This window comes from Vicugna pacos, chromosome 30 (genome assembly GCF_048564905.1).
Source record: "Vicugna pacos chromosome 30, VicPac4, whole genome shotgun sequence".
NCBI lineage: Eukaryota > Metazoa > Chordata > Mammalia > Artiodactyla > Camelidae > Vicugna > Vicugna pacos.
Window position 1 is genome coordinate 22362396 of NC_133016.1, and position 14488 is coordinate 22376883.

General features: G+C 46.9%; 1 long non-coding RNA gene across 1 annotated transcript; it reads left to right on the top strand.

Moving 5' to 3' along the window:
- Positions 1 to 6402: 6402 nt before the first annotated feature.
- Positions 6403 to 8846, top strand: LOC140690525 (uncharacterized). The gene is made up of 3 exons (XR_012065834.1): positions 6403 to 6475; positions 7869 to 7980; positions 8763 to 8846. It is a non-coding gene; the product is annotated as an uncharacterized lncRNA (long non-coding RNA).
- The last annotated feature ends 5642 nt before the right edge of the window (positions 8847 to 14488 follow it).

A 14488-nucleotide genomic window follows, 5' to 3' on the forward strand; every position in this document is an offset into this window, starting at 1 on the left:
TAAATCTGGCGCTTAATCACCAGTGTTTGCGCACAACTAACGGGGAGGGAGGACAGCTGACAGGCTGCCTTCCCTCTGAACAATTGACAGGGCATTAATAAACGCTCTTACAGGCATGATTAATGGCAAGAGAACAGGACTTTTTTTTTTTTTTTAAACAAACGGAGCCCCTCTCCTTTGGGGACTCCTATTCTGGGCAGAGGAGGTGTCCAAGTGGGTATGGAATTCAGGAATTCAGGGGGAATGGAGGCTGGAGTGGGGGCGGTCAAAAACAAGACAAATTCTTTCCCTTCAGAAATAGTTAACTGGACCCCCACCCCTCATCTGACTGTTCATTTCCCAGAGCATGGTGTCCTCAGGGGAAACATTCCAAAAACTTAAGCAGAGCATCCCCAAAGAATTCCCTACCTGGAGAATTCTTAACTCAACCTTGGCAGGGCCATGAGGGAAGCACCTGGGCCCCCATCGTGGGAGATCCCTGGAGAGTCATTACCAGCTGCCTCTTCAATACCTGAGCTCACTTGCTTTCAGACTGGAATTAAATGCAGGCAAAGATGGTCCATGGTGGCTGAGGGGCTCCTGCCAGCAGCCCCTCCCCTCCCCAACCAACCTTTCTATGTGTGCATGTTAGTTTCTGGAGTGGCATCTTTTTCTTACTTTTCTCTGAAACACTTGAGGTTACATTCCCATCGAAAATGTGTGGGAAGGGGGCTTTTTCACTAGTAAGTGGTCTGCATTTCTGGAATGGACCCTGGACACTGTCTCGGTCCATCCTTGCTCCTGCTAGAAAAAGAAGCTGAGGCGCACGGAGGTGGAACAACTTGTTCAAGGACACATACTGAGATAGTAACAGAGGGCACTGGACCCCATGCACCCTGACTCCTAGTCAACCCCCACATCAACCTGGTGTGACTCCTCTGGGGAGGGCCAGAAGACATCCAATTTGTTCCTTCAGAAGTGCTGCAGGCTCATGTGTGCCAGATCCATCTCAAGTATGGGAAGATCTGTGTTGCCAGAGCCGAAACCAGCTTAAACACAGAAGACTCTGAAAAATAGCCCCCAGTTTCCGTGCAGTAGGAAACCCCAGCCTCATTATCAGAGAATAACTCAGAAATTCAAAACTGTTTCTTCCTCTAAGTGCCAGCTGGGATTTCTGGTTGACAAGTTCCATTTAGAAATGAAACCAAGACTACTTCTCTGCAAAAGTCAGAAATCCATAAAAATCTGTTTCTACAAACTAGATCCACCCCCTCCCCGCCCCTCCACCTGGCCTCCACCACTATGCTTAATGATCAGGGCAAAGAAATCAGTGTCTTCCTTAAAACCCTGCCCAGGGGCGCAGCCGCTGCTGCCCACATTCCGCATGTTTCTATCAAGCCCTTCTTGTGCACATGTCACCAAATTAGGGGCTGGGGTGGGGAAGGTTTGTCATGAAGATGGATAACAAGTATCTCCACCCCAAGATACAGTTCCTCTAGTTAGCAGTTTAACTCTGGGGCCATGTCAGAAGGCTGACCAAAGTACCAGGCTGAGCTTTATGCAAGTTTCACTTGCATCATGAGATGATGGGGTGGGGGTTCCACTACATCTGGGAACAGCGCAGATTGGCCGTCCTCTGTACAGCCAATTTTAGCTTCCTTTTCAAGCCAAATACATCCCTTCTTTTCTATTCAGTGGACCGGGGAATGCTCTACAGGCACTATGCTTATGATTCTGAACCATAGATTTGTTTCAGACTCAGTGCAACCTTTTTAAAATGGAATAGTGACTAGGGATGAAAAATCAGCCTCTCTTGCTAAACAGTTTGCATTAATGACTTCCATAAGAGCCAATCTATTGATTTTTTTTTTAGACAAAACTCCACTTGTCTCTTTCATCTGGATATATAGCTGGTAGGTGCTGTTGGTAAAGCAACCATTGTGAGAAATAGTTTCCCTTTCGTAATTGGAATGAATGTATTTTGACAGGTTTTACCAATAATGGTTTTAGTGTTTGGTACAAATGCAAAGATAGATGAAGCTTCAAACCCCAGTGTTTTCTCAGTGGAAGGCTGATTGCCAGCTCTGTGAAGTGCAGGAACGGGTTCTATGTGTCTTGTTACATCATTGAACTGATACCAAATGTTGGCCAACACAACATTGATGTCAGAGAACACAGCTTTGGATGGACATCATGGCTCTTGTACCGAAGCCTCTTATTCTGTAACATTATTTTTTGGTTTGTCTAATCAGTCAAATGTAGTAGGATTCAGCATGTCTCCCTAAAAGACACTTGCACTAGGATGTAGGAAGTTCAGGTTCTATTCTCAGTAGTTTCCCTAAATTATTTTATGTAACAGGCAAACCTCACTTTCCTTGCCTGTAAAATGGGTTCAGTAGAACCTGTCATGTCAATCTGCTGTTTCAAGTGACATAATGCTTACATTACCCACTTGCCATTTCCAGTTGATGTCTCATCTGAAAAGGAGACTTTCCTGTATTGAATGTAGACTCTCCCTGCAAAACCCATGCCTTCTCTAGCATTCCCAGTCAATCCGTGGCGTCACAGACCACTCAGGTGTTCATGCCAGCAGCTGGAGCCATCCTCTCCCTGCAGTCTAGCAAATCAATAACACATTCCATTCTGTCTTTTAAGTACGTCCCAAATCTACTCCCTCCACTGACCAGCCTCGTCCAGGCCACCCTCGTCTCCTGCCTGGGTGTCTGGCTGCAGTTGCCTTCTAACTCTCTCTCTGCACCCGCTGTTGCCTCCTCCAGTCTGTACCCGTCACAGCAGCCAGAGTCATCCTCTTACAGTATGAACCCACTAGCATCACTCTCCTACTTCGAACCCTCCTCCACTGGCTGCCCAAGACCATTAACTGACAGGCCACGGCAGTCTTGTGCCTACCTGCTCCCTCAGTCTCATTTCGGTCTCATTCTACTCCAAGCACACTGCCCTCTTCTGCTTCTTACGTGCTTCTTTGTAGACCTGGAGCCTTCACAGTGCAGTTCTCTATCTGGGAAGCTCATAACCTCACCATTGCCTGGATGGTTCCCACTCAACTTTGAGTTTTCCGTGTAAATATCAAAAGCCACTCTTGCAGAGGCGACTCCCTGCTCCCACTCCCATTCCCCAGTAGGATGCATTCTTATTATCATTGTCTTTTGTTGCATTTAACAAAGTTGTAATTTGAGCGTTTGTTTGTGTGCTTATTTGGACTGTAAGCTCCCTGAGCACCACTTTGTCCCCTCCTGTGCACTCAGTGCCTCAACAGAGTGCTCACCATGTGGCAGATGTAGAAACAGAACAGGGTGAATGCAACAAACACCAAACGTCCATCCAAATTCAAGTTTATTTCATCCTCGTGTCTATGAGACACCAAATCAAGTGGTAAGATGACATGTTTCTCATGAGTCACAAAATTTTTGGTGATGAATTAACAGAAACTCATCTTGAACGAGTATAAATACTAAAGGTGAAGTGTCTTCACCCCTGTAACCTAACTGGACAAAGGGCAAGACTGGGGCTGGCCTGAGGCACTCAAACGATGGTGGTCAATTTCTCTCTGTCTTTTTTCTTCTGTCTCTGTCTCTTTCATTCTTCTTTGACTTCACTGTTTAATGTAGACAGATTTCTCCATGGGGGTAGAGAATATGGCCATGGGGAGCCTTAGAGTCACAATTTTTAAAGTATTTCCTGCCAGGAAACCTCAGGGAGGGATCCTGGGTGACCCTTCCTTCAGGCACAAGCTCATCTCTGGTCTCTGTGGCTGCTGTTCCCACTGTGATCAAGAGGATGGAGCCATCATGAGTCCATCTCAGAGCTTCTGGGATTAGGATCTGTTACCAAAAAGGTAGGGGAGAGATCCTGGGCCTGACAGTTAAAGACAATGGGTTTCTGTAGGAAAGACCGCTGATCTGGATTCTAATGTTCATGATTTGAGCCCCAGTCTTTCTGGCTCCTGGTGCAGAAATCCAGGTTCATCAGAAAACCCAGACAAATGTGGCTTTACCATGCATAGCACAGGCAGCCAGCCCCCTGAAATTCCACGAAAAGAGTCATTCTTTGGGTTAGGACAAGAGTCCACAATGGTCAATCCAGGAGCCCATGTAAGAAGTTGGCCTATGATTCATGGTGTCAGTAGCCAACCCAAATGTTGTGTTCCCTTATTTCTAGGGAGTTTGTGCTGGGGAATTAAAAAGTCTTTTTTATGGAGGCATAAAAAGGCAGTGAGGGTCCTGCCTGGTGACAGTTAGATTAATAAGTGAGGTGTGAAAGATGAGGTGTTTCCACCAATCCTTCATAACCCAATTAAATGTCACCTCCTCTCTGAAGCTCTTCACTGTCCTCTCATTCTAGTCATAGAATTGTTACGAGAATTTAGTGAGTTAATACATATGAAACACTTAGAATGGCACTGGGCACAGTGTAAGCACTCAATAATTATTATTGTGACACAGCAAAAGGAGAACATAGTAACAGGGGCTACCAAAAACACGTCACAGCCTTTCTATGTCCTGGGTCTGTATGTATATTTCCACTTGACACATACAACTTTTGCTTTAAGATCTTGCCTGGGAATACTGGGAACTTCTGGTCCAGAATCACTGTGCTGGGGCTGAGTTATCTCATGTTATCTCATGCATGGCCTTTTTTTTTTTTCTTGCTGAGCTCCTGTAAGAGCTTTACAAAATTAAGATAGTGGTTCTAACAGTTTGTGCTTCAGGCTCACTGGTAGAGTTTGTTTAAAATGTGTTTTTCCTGAGTCTCCCCCTGAGAGAGCCTGATACAGGAGTTCTGGGGGAGGGGTCCAGGAACGTCAATTTCTAACCACAGCTTTAGTGGTTCTCCGGTAGGTGGTTTCATGGACCACAGTTTGAGAAACTGACCCAGAGGAAGGAGCGGGAAAGATGAGGAAGGATGAGGGAAATGAGAAGGACCTATGCTATAGATGGGACTTCCCAGAGTCCCAAAGTGCCCCAACCAGGAAGAGAACTCCATTGTGCTTCTCTCGTGTGCCAGCAGAAGGAGTGCCACAAATGTGTGAAGCCTCTGCTGAACCTACTGGTCCACTCAGCCCATGGCCACCTGGGCCAGTGACAGGGTCACAGCTCTGTCAAGCCATAAACTGAGCACTCATTCACTGTTTTGCTGCCCATTTGGAAGAGGGGATGGTAGTGGGTGGAGGCATGGCGTACCAGAAGTCCCACAAGATGAATGTCTTTGTGGACATCATGGTGGGTGCTCCCTTGGGTCTTTGCTCTCTTGTATGAAGAGATTTCCAGGAAGGTTCAGGAATAGACTTTGAGTGGTCAGATGCAATCCCAAAGACCCTGCCCTTCGGGTAGGAGTTGGTGTGTATTAAGGCAGCCTGTCAGAGGAACATGCATTACCAACTCTTATGCTTTTGTATTAAGCATTATGTCTCATCTTTACAGTCAGATTAATGGAGATTAGTGGTTCCACTTAAGAGTTTAAACATTGTGCTGACCCAAATTGTTGGAGCCATCACAACATGGCGCTGTGTGCTCAAGGGCTGGGCCAGCTAGTAGTCAAGTGGGGGAGGGGGAGGTCTACATTTTCCCAAAGTGATTTCATTAATTGTTTTGTGTAAGAAAGCGGAGGTGCCTCTTTATACATAATGCATATATGGCCCCTACTTTCCTCACACCTGAACACTCATTGGTCCAGTCTGATGAGGCTCCTTGGCTAAGTGGTCACTCACACTTACCTCCTCTTGGCTTCTGTGGGTGGAGCCCAGTCCCTGAAGTCTCAGATGGTTTCATTAATGTCTTTTATCCACTCGAAAGACAAAAATAAATCTCTCAAAAGCTCTTAGAAACCCATGACCCTGTATGTAGGAGGAAAAAAGAGGATGGCTATTAATTAATAAACTTAAACCATCTCGATGGGAGCACACAGCTGTGATCCAGAGAACACATGATCCAAACCCAGCCTTCCTTTCAGGTTAGAGTTACTGTTTTATTCATTGGGCAGATTTCGTCTCTGAAAACTCTATGTCTTAGTTCAGGCTACTATAACAAAATGCCGTATATTCAATGACTTCAACAACAAACATTTATTTCACATGGTTCTCGAGGTTTGGAAGTCCAAGATCAAGGAAGTGACAGCATCCGTGCCTGTGAGGACCCGCTTCCTAGTTTGCAGGCTACCATCATTCTGGTTATGACCTGACATGGCCTTTCCTTGGTGAGTGTACGTGGGGGAGGGGTGGGAAGAGACAGAGACCTGGGTCCCTTCCTCTTTGTATAAGGTAATAATCCCATCATGAGGGCCCCACCCTCATGGCCTCATCTAATCCTAATCACCTTCCAAAGGCCCCGCCTCTTTATCCCATCACAATGCGGGGAGGGGGGACGTTAAGGCTTCAACATATGAGCTTACAGGGAGCTGAGGACACACAATTCAGGCCACAGCACGCCGTGGCTGATATCAAGTTGAAGGGGAAGTTGCGTACAAGTGTTACTTTAAGGTGAACTGTCTGTTTTTCTTAGCAAGGGTACTCAGGGTGTTACGATATTCATTTGCATATCCTCAAAGTGGAAGAACTTGGTAGTCAAAACCTATCTGGAGCCAAATCTGGTGAATAAGATGCAAATGAATATCCTTTTCTTAATATAAATTTTATTGTTATTTTTTGATGAAGGGCCTGGAGATTGAACCCAGGACCTTCCACAGGCTAAACACGCACCTTACCTCTGAGCTCTACCCCCTCCTCCCCTTAATGTGATGGGGCGATCTTTAATGTGATGCACTCACCACAGTGCCTGACACCCAGTGTGTACAGTAGACACCCAATAAATGTATGTGTAATTTAACTTTAAGCTGTTTAACTCTGTAATGGGGGAAGAGGAGCAAACCTAAAGCAGGAGGAGAAATAAAGTGTAATAGAGAATCTGGTCCTTGCTGTCATTGCAAATTTCCTCTTCAACAGTGAGGGCACTTCCTGCCAAGTGCAAACTTCGTGGCTGGAGATGCTCCTGGCACGATGTTAATGGGTTCTGGGTGATGAGGGTCCTTCAGGATGAACAGTGAGCATAGTTCTGGGGTCAGTGGACCAGAAGGGAGGTACTATGCACAGTTTTGCTCCAGGGAATGTAATTTAAACCTTTTTTCTTTCTCTTTGTTCTTCGCAATCTGAGGTGTTTGAAAATTCAGGTGATCTCTTGTAGAAAAAATTTGGTACTGAAGTGCCCTGAGAACTGTGCGGTCTCACTCCCACCCTGCTCCCGTCTGGGCCCTCTTGGGAGTCTGACTCACTCCCTCTCACCCCCGTCTGGCCACGCCAGAGGCCCAGATCCCAGGCCCACGCTTCCTGACCCTCTGTAGGAGGGGAGTCAGGGCGCCTTAGGTGATATGGCTGCGTCTAGATGTGCTTAACAAATTGCCTGTTCACTCAATTACATTTTATTTAATCATCTGTAATCATATAAATTATGCCTGATGGTAGTAAATGCTCGTGTCAGTTCCTAATTACAGATTGATTAATTGGCTGGGGTGATCTGTATTACTACTTATCTAAGAATATATGAAGATGATGATAAATTAGGGCTGGCAATGCTGAGCCCAGGAACGTGGAACATTTCCAATTGCATCCCGCTTTTGGGGGGGCAGGGAAGCCAGTCCCCTTTCCCTGTCTTATTCAGGTCAGATGCCTCCAGGAGGGTTTGTGTTCTATTGATTGGTTGATTTCACAAACAACTCAGTCAAGAAATATTTATTATTATTTAGTTACTGTATGTGTGTGTGCATGTGTGTGTGTGTGTGTGTGTGTAAAATTTTTGCCAGGCAGTGCTTTTCTTTTTGGCTGTTGGCAGAGATGAATAAATTGACAAGCTCATTAAGTTCACTTGGGCTCATTACAGCCTGCTGGGCCCAGAAGGTTCCCGAGGTTGGATTTGGCCTGGAGAGCAGGAATCCAGAGAATGAAGAGCTGGGGGGGACTTCATCAGTGTCTGTGGAATGATTCCCTATCAGGTGATTTCTCTTTTGCTTCCTTGAAGGATAGGTCCAGCGTGCACCTTGAAGCTTTCCTCTAGTAACATCAGACCACTGTGGATGTCTTTCAGGCCACTTGCCTTGGATGTGTAATTAATAGTTTGTGCAGCTTGAGAACAAAATCTAATTGGGATGAAGTCTGCTTGCATCATCCTTACTCCCCCTCTCACTCATATCTGAGGCTACAGGGAAAGATGGGGCCATGTAGGGGTAAGAGGGAGAATCCGGTAATCCAGGAGTGAACTCTGGTTTTAGGGAAGGGGCTTGAGACTTCATCCCAGGACCTTGCCTTCTGAGAAGAAGATGGGTGGAGGAGAAATAGCAGAACAGCCTGTGAACGTCCTATACTTTCAAGACACCAGATCCCAGGGAGCTGATCCTCTTCCCTCGACCAATGAGCTACGAGAGGAGCTCCTTCCTTTTACTTTATTAGCTGAAGTTCCCCAGTTGACTTTTTCTTGGGTCCCACTGGCCAAGACTGGCTCACATGTCCACCTAAATCAATCTTTGTCAAAGAGACTAAGACATCTGGGAGTGGCCTGGATCAATCACGATGGAATCTCTGGTGGCCTGGGGAGGAGGGCCACCTTCCCAGAATACATGCTTCTGTAGAAGGGGACATCTGAACTAAACTGAGGCTCTGTTAGCCACCAAGAAGCAAGTGTATGTGTGCGTGTGCGTGTGTGTGTGTCTCTGTGTGTGGTGTGTGTGTGTGTGTGTGTGTGTGTATAGGATTAGGAACAATTGGTTGTTTGTTCCAGGAAAATTACACAAAGACCCTGAAAGATGCAGGAACCATGAATTGCCCGTATCAGACCTACAGAAATGAAGATTCAAGCACCTCAGAAGAAAAACACAACAAGACTTGGCTCTTACTCAGTTCTTCTCATTTTGCACTTCATACTAATACTTTGCAGTTGTAGCTGGCTAGCACAGCTCGGCTCTGCACATCAGCTGGAGGTGTCAAACGGGTGATCTATCAAAGAAACTCTGCCGTGTGTGTGGTGTAGGTGGGATGCGTGGAGGACACTGCTAGTAGCCAGCCAGATAAGCCAGCATTCATTCTCCCTACTCCTTCTTTCAAACTGAACCCTGGTTGACACTGTCCCCAGCGTCAGAGGTGGATCCTCATGGCTCTGAGCCAGTGGAGCCTGGCAGCCCCTTGGTGGTGTTTACAGGTTCAAGGGTGGGTAGTTGGTCTAATCAGATTGAAGCCAAGAATAGAAGCCCAGTCTTTGACCCCAAGGTGGCTTTTTTCTTTCTACCTAATTCTCTCCTATAATGGAGATGACCTCTTAGTGATCAGAGTTATGTTGAGTTGATCTGGAGAGGCTGAGGGGAAAGATGAAATGTTTCCTAGGAGCCCTGGTAGGGTCGGGCTGAGAAATCTAATTCCCCCTGGGTTGGCTTCTAGCTGCCATCTGGACGAGATAATTATTACCCCGGCCCGTCTTTGTTTAACTGGCTCTGTAGTGGGAACAATGGATTCCAATGAATTGTGCTGGTAAACAATACCTTCTGCTTCCTGGGGGAAAGTTACAAAACAAAGGAGGAGGGCGCCCTCCCAGGAGGGAGGGAGCAGGACGGAGGAGAATAGCTTCAGGAGCCATGGCAACTGCACCTCTGAGGTTGGTCACGGGGAAAGTTCAGGCTCACGCAGACCCAGTGTCTAGAGCCGCTGCACGCTCCCGTCCTGAGGGGCTACACCGCTCCATCCCCCGACAGCAGCATGGGTGATTCCACGGGGAGCTCTGGGGATGAAATGCTTGCCTTTACTGGTCATGGGATGTAGGGTGCCCTTGGAAGGGTGTGACTTTGAGCAAAGTGGTTCTTGAAGCTGAAGCCATCCTAAAGGGCTGACAGCTGAGGGCTGACTGCTGATCATGCCCTGGGTAGCTGGGACCTCCTTGAAGAGGAATCTGGGTGGCGCAGCTCTGACTCCATCACTCCTGTGCTCACCAATTGCCCAGTGGGAATCTCCTATCTGTGAATCCTTCCCCTCTGGAGGCCATGACTCTGCTTTCTTTTCTATCCATGAGGACGCCACAGGAGAAGGAATATCTGGAGAGAGAGAGTCTGTTGCAAAATCTCAGCTCATGCTCAACCTGAAGGCATAGGGACCACTTCTCAGCTTCAGAGGAGGACTTGTCAAGGAGGGGAGGCAGTTCTGGCCTCGTAAGCGTGGAGAGCCAGCATGAGTGCTGACTGAGGCCAGGAGCGGGGCCTGACCCAGTGTGATACGAGTTGGTTGTAGAGCCTGACTTTGCCACTTTTTCCTCAGTGGTAGAAGTGATATAATAGACATAATATCTTTTTTACCTCTTGTATAAGATTTTGTGAAGATGAGTATAGTACAAACACACACACAAAAAAAAACTTCTACAGAACCGTAGGGTAACGCATTATCAGGGTTGTTACTAGGGCAGGTGACTGATGGGTGTACCCCCGCACCATGGCCCCATCCCAGAAAAAAATTAATGCAAAATGCAAAGCTCTAGAATCAGGGCAAATTATTTTCCCTGGGCACAGATTCCCCCTGAAGAAGAACCCTATGCCTCTTGCCTAGCCGGCCTGGCTCGGATCTCGCCTGCCTGCTGCTCAGTGATCGGTTGCTTCTCCGATCCGCTTGCCTCGTGTTTCCTCCTTTCACACTGGCTATGGCGGTCTTCCAGAAGTCTTGGTTTGATGTGTAATCTTGATGAGAGGGTCGGCTTTTGGATGGCAGGGTTGTCTTTCTTCTCTTTCCTATCTGGAGCCTGCCTGACTCAGGGTTGGACAGACAGGACAGACAGGGTGCTGAGTTATTTTCCGACAACAGCCCACAGTTGAGAGGAGCCAGTGTGAGTGTCTGTCGGTGTCCAGAGTGTCTGAGAGATGGGCATGGCCAGTCATGGACCTCCAGACTTATAGGCTGTCAGCACCTGGAAGAGAGCTTAGTGATTATTTGTCATACTTCCTGCCACTTCTCCCCTCTTTCTCACCTCCAGTCTTCAACAAGTATTTCTGGAGAACATTAGACATTGGGCCCTGTTCTGGGGGCAGGAGATGTAGCAAGGAACAAAAGAGACTAAAATCCCTGGCCATGTGGAACTTACATACTAGTTGGCACAAAATAAACAAATCAGGTAGTAAAATATATTTTTTGTCAGATGGTGATGACTGTGTAAAGAAAAATCAAGCAGATAAGGGGAACAGATCATACCAGAGATGGAGAAGGGGCAGGGGGTAATATTTTTAAAAACGTGACCAGGGAAGATGACATTTGAGTCGAGTTATGAAATAGGTGAAGAAGCAACTGTGTGGATATATGGGAGAAGAATATTTGTTCCTGGGGACATGAACAGCATGTGCAAAGGCCCTGAGGTGGGTGCTTTCTTATAGATTTGAGGTGTGGCAAGGAGACCAGGGGCAGGACTGGTAGGTAGGAGGTAGGCAGAGTGGTAGGGGGTTGGGAGCGGGAGTGGCACATGATCACAGAGGGCTTTGCAGGACTTCACAAGAACTTTGCTCTGAGTGAGGCTGGGAGCCACTGCCAGGCTCTGTGCTGAGTGCTGTGTTCTGACTTGGGCTTGAAAGGATCTCTCTGGATGGTGAGTGAATAGACTGCAGGAGGCAAAGAGTGGAAGCAGGGAGATGAGTAAGGGGTCTACTGTTAGCATCCAGGCAGGGGCTGAGGGTGGCTTGGACCAGGTGGCAGCAGTGGAGGTGGTGAGAAGTGGTTGGGTGCTGGAAGCATCTTGAAGGTAATGGGAAGAGTTAATGACAGATGAGGAAACTGGTCCAAAGAGTGATTTGGACCAGAAAGGAGTGATTTGCCTAAAGTTGTACAGCAAAGTGGCAGACCAGGACCAGAATAGTTGGAACGAAACTGACTTCTGTGTCTGAACCATGCTTGTCTTCATGCTGGATGTGCTTGTCAGCTCATGGGTATGTGATGGAGATGAGAAAAGATCCCTTGACTGAGCTCTGAGTGGCTGATACTTATAGCTCAAGTAGAGGAGCGAGTCTCAATGAAGGGACAGAGAAGGAGAGACTGGTGAGATAGGAGGAAAACCAAAAGGGAAGAATGTATCTCAAAAGCGGAGAGTTGTTAGCGTTCACCTGCCCTCTTCCCTGGTAAGGAGAGTTGCTGATGAATGAATTCCTTTTGGGTGGTGAAGTCTCCTGGGTGAGTGTTTTGGGGAGGAATCAAAACCTTGAACAAGAATTCTGGTATTAACGCAGTATGCAGGGAGGATTTTCCTGCCACGTCTCTGGGGCTTTGCCTCATCAATTTATAACCTTTCTGAGCAGCATGAGGGCTCCTCCCATCATTAGCAGTTAGTAATTTTCTTTAAAGTTCCTTCAATGTGCTGACCAGTGTTTTGTTCTCTGTGGCACTGTTTTACCGGAGGAAACACAGGCAAGGGAAAAGCAGCACATAGGCATGCATCCCAAGTGCCAAACGCCTTCCTTGCCTGTTCCGCTGGTGCACATGAGGATGCGGAGGTCTGGGGAGCCACCTTGGCACTCTTGCTATGCTGATGCCAGAAAAGTGCTCTTCATCACCCAGGGGTCCACCAAGGATGGATAATGACGTGTCCTGCATCTCAGCTCTCCTGCCTTCCTAGAGATGACAGTCCTTGGCCGGAGAGGGTTGGGAGGGGAGGGTCTTCTGGAGCAAGAAGAGGTGGTTGGTGGGTACCATGTCCTGTTCCCTCAATGCTTTGTCCCACAGAGGGTGTGACCCTGTCCAGGTCTCTCTGTGTGTGGTGTTGGGGCTGGGGGTGGGGAAGATTTCTCCTTACCTAATCTTCCTCCCATTTCTCCCGAATCTATTTCCTCATCCTAATAGGGTTGAATTGTGTCCCCTAAAAAGATATGTTGAAGTCCTAATCCCCTGTACTTGTGCATGCAACCTTATTTAGAATTAAGATCCTTGTAGATGTAATCAAGTTAAGATGAGGTAATTAGGATGGGCCTTAATCCAATAGGACCAGTGTCCTTATTTGAAGAGGAAACACTGTAGGGGAAGAAAAAAAAAACTTTTTCCTCTACCTGTCTTAGATTCTTCTGCTGAGGCCCTATAAATTAGACCAGCAACAGACAGATTAACAAGAGAAAAATGACCAGAAGTTTATTACTGTATGAACCATGCATACATATGGGAACAGCCAGGGATGAGTAGCTCAAAGAAGTGGTTAGAACTCGGGCTTATATAACATCTTAGCCCAAACCAATGCATTTTCAGAGATGTGACAAGACAAAGGGAAAGGACTGAGCTTTTAGGAATGGCAGATTGTGGGAAGGCAGATATATGGGGGGACTAATGGGAGGTAAGGACTAACTAGTTATGTTTGTTATGTAGAGTCCTCTGGTGTGTCTCCAGCCTAATAAGCGTTACTGGTGACTAACTTCTGTCTCTCCTGGTAGAGTGGGGGAGGAAGGATGCCTTTATAAATTTATGTCCTGCTTTTAGGCAAATAAGGGGAAGGGCAGAGGGCTTTCCTTATACTTGCTTCTTTTCAGTTGCCTTCAGCTCAAAATAATTTTTATGCCAAAGTGGGGTATTTTGGGGTAGAATATTCTGCCACCCTTCAACACTATGTGAATGCAAGGACACACAGGGAAAAGGCCATGTGGTGACAGAGGCAGAGATCGGAGCAATGCACTTGCAACCCAAGGAGCACCAAGAATCAATGGCCACCATTGGATGCTGAGTGTTTGTATCTACTCCCTCTTCCAGATTCATACGTGAGCCCTGATCCCCAGTGTGGCTGTATTTGGAGATGTTGCCTTTAAGGAAGAAATAAAGGTTAAATAAGGTCATAAGGGTGGGGCCTCGATCCTGTAGGATTAGTGTCCTTATAAGAAGAGACACTAGAGAGTTCTCCCTCCCTCCCTCTACCTCTTTCTGTGTGTCTCTCTCCTCTGCACATGCCCAGAGGAAAGCCATGTGAGGACAAAGTGGCCATGTACAAGTCAGGAGGAGAGCTCTTACCAGAAACAGAACCCTACCAGAACCTTGGTCTTGGACTTTTCAGCCCTCAGAACTGTAAGAATATAAATTTTTGTTGCTCAGGCCGTGCAGTCTGGTGTTATGCCCAAGCAGACTAAGACAGCTTCCATTCAATGGAAGGATCCTATGGCCAAAAGTAAAAGCTTGAGAACCTCCGCTCTAGTCCAACCCATCTGTTCTGTAAATGAAAAGGCTGACTAGGGTCAGACAAGATAAACGGTTAGTTGATAGGACTGGGACTAGTTCTGGCCCCTGCATAGTAACCATCCCATAAATGTCATCTTTAACAATCATATTATTAATGCTAATGATCTTACTACTATTAAAACAAGGGGTGGAAATCGAAGCACAGGTCTTTAGGACAATGCTCAGTGGCCTAGCAGGAGAAGCACATAGAAAGAATACGAGCCCTGTGATAGGGAGGGATGAGTAAGCTGAATACTATCTTTGTTACCCAGAATGCTTTGCCTGTTTGGACTCCTGAAAGAA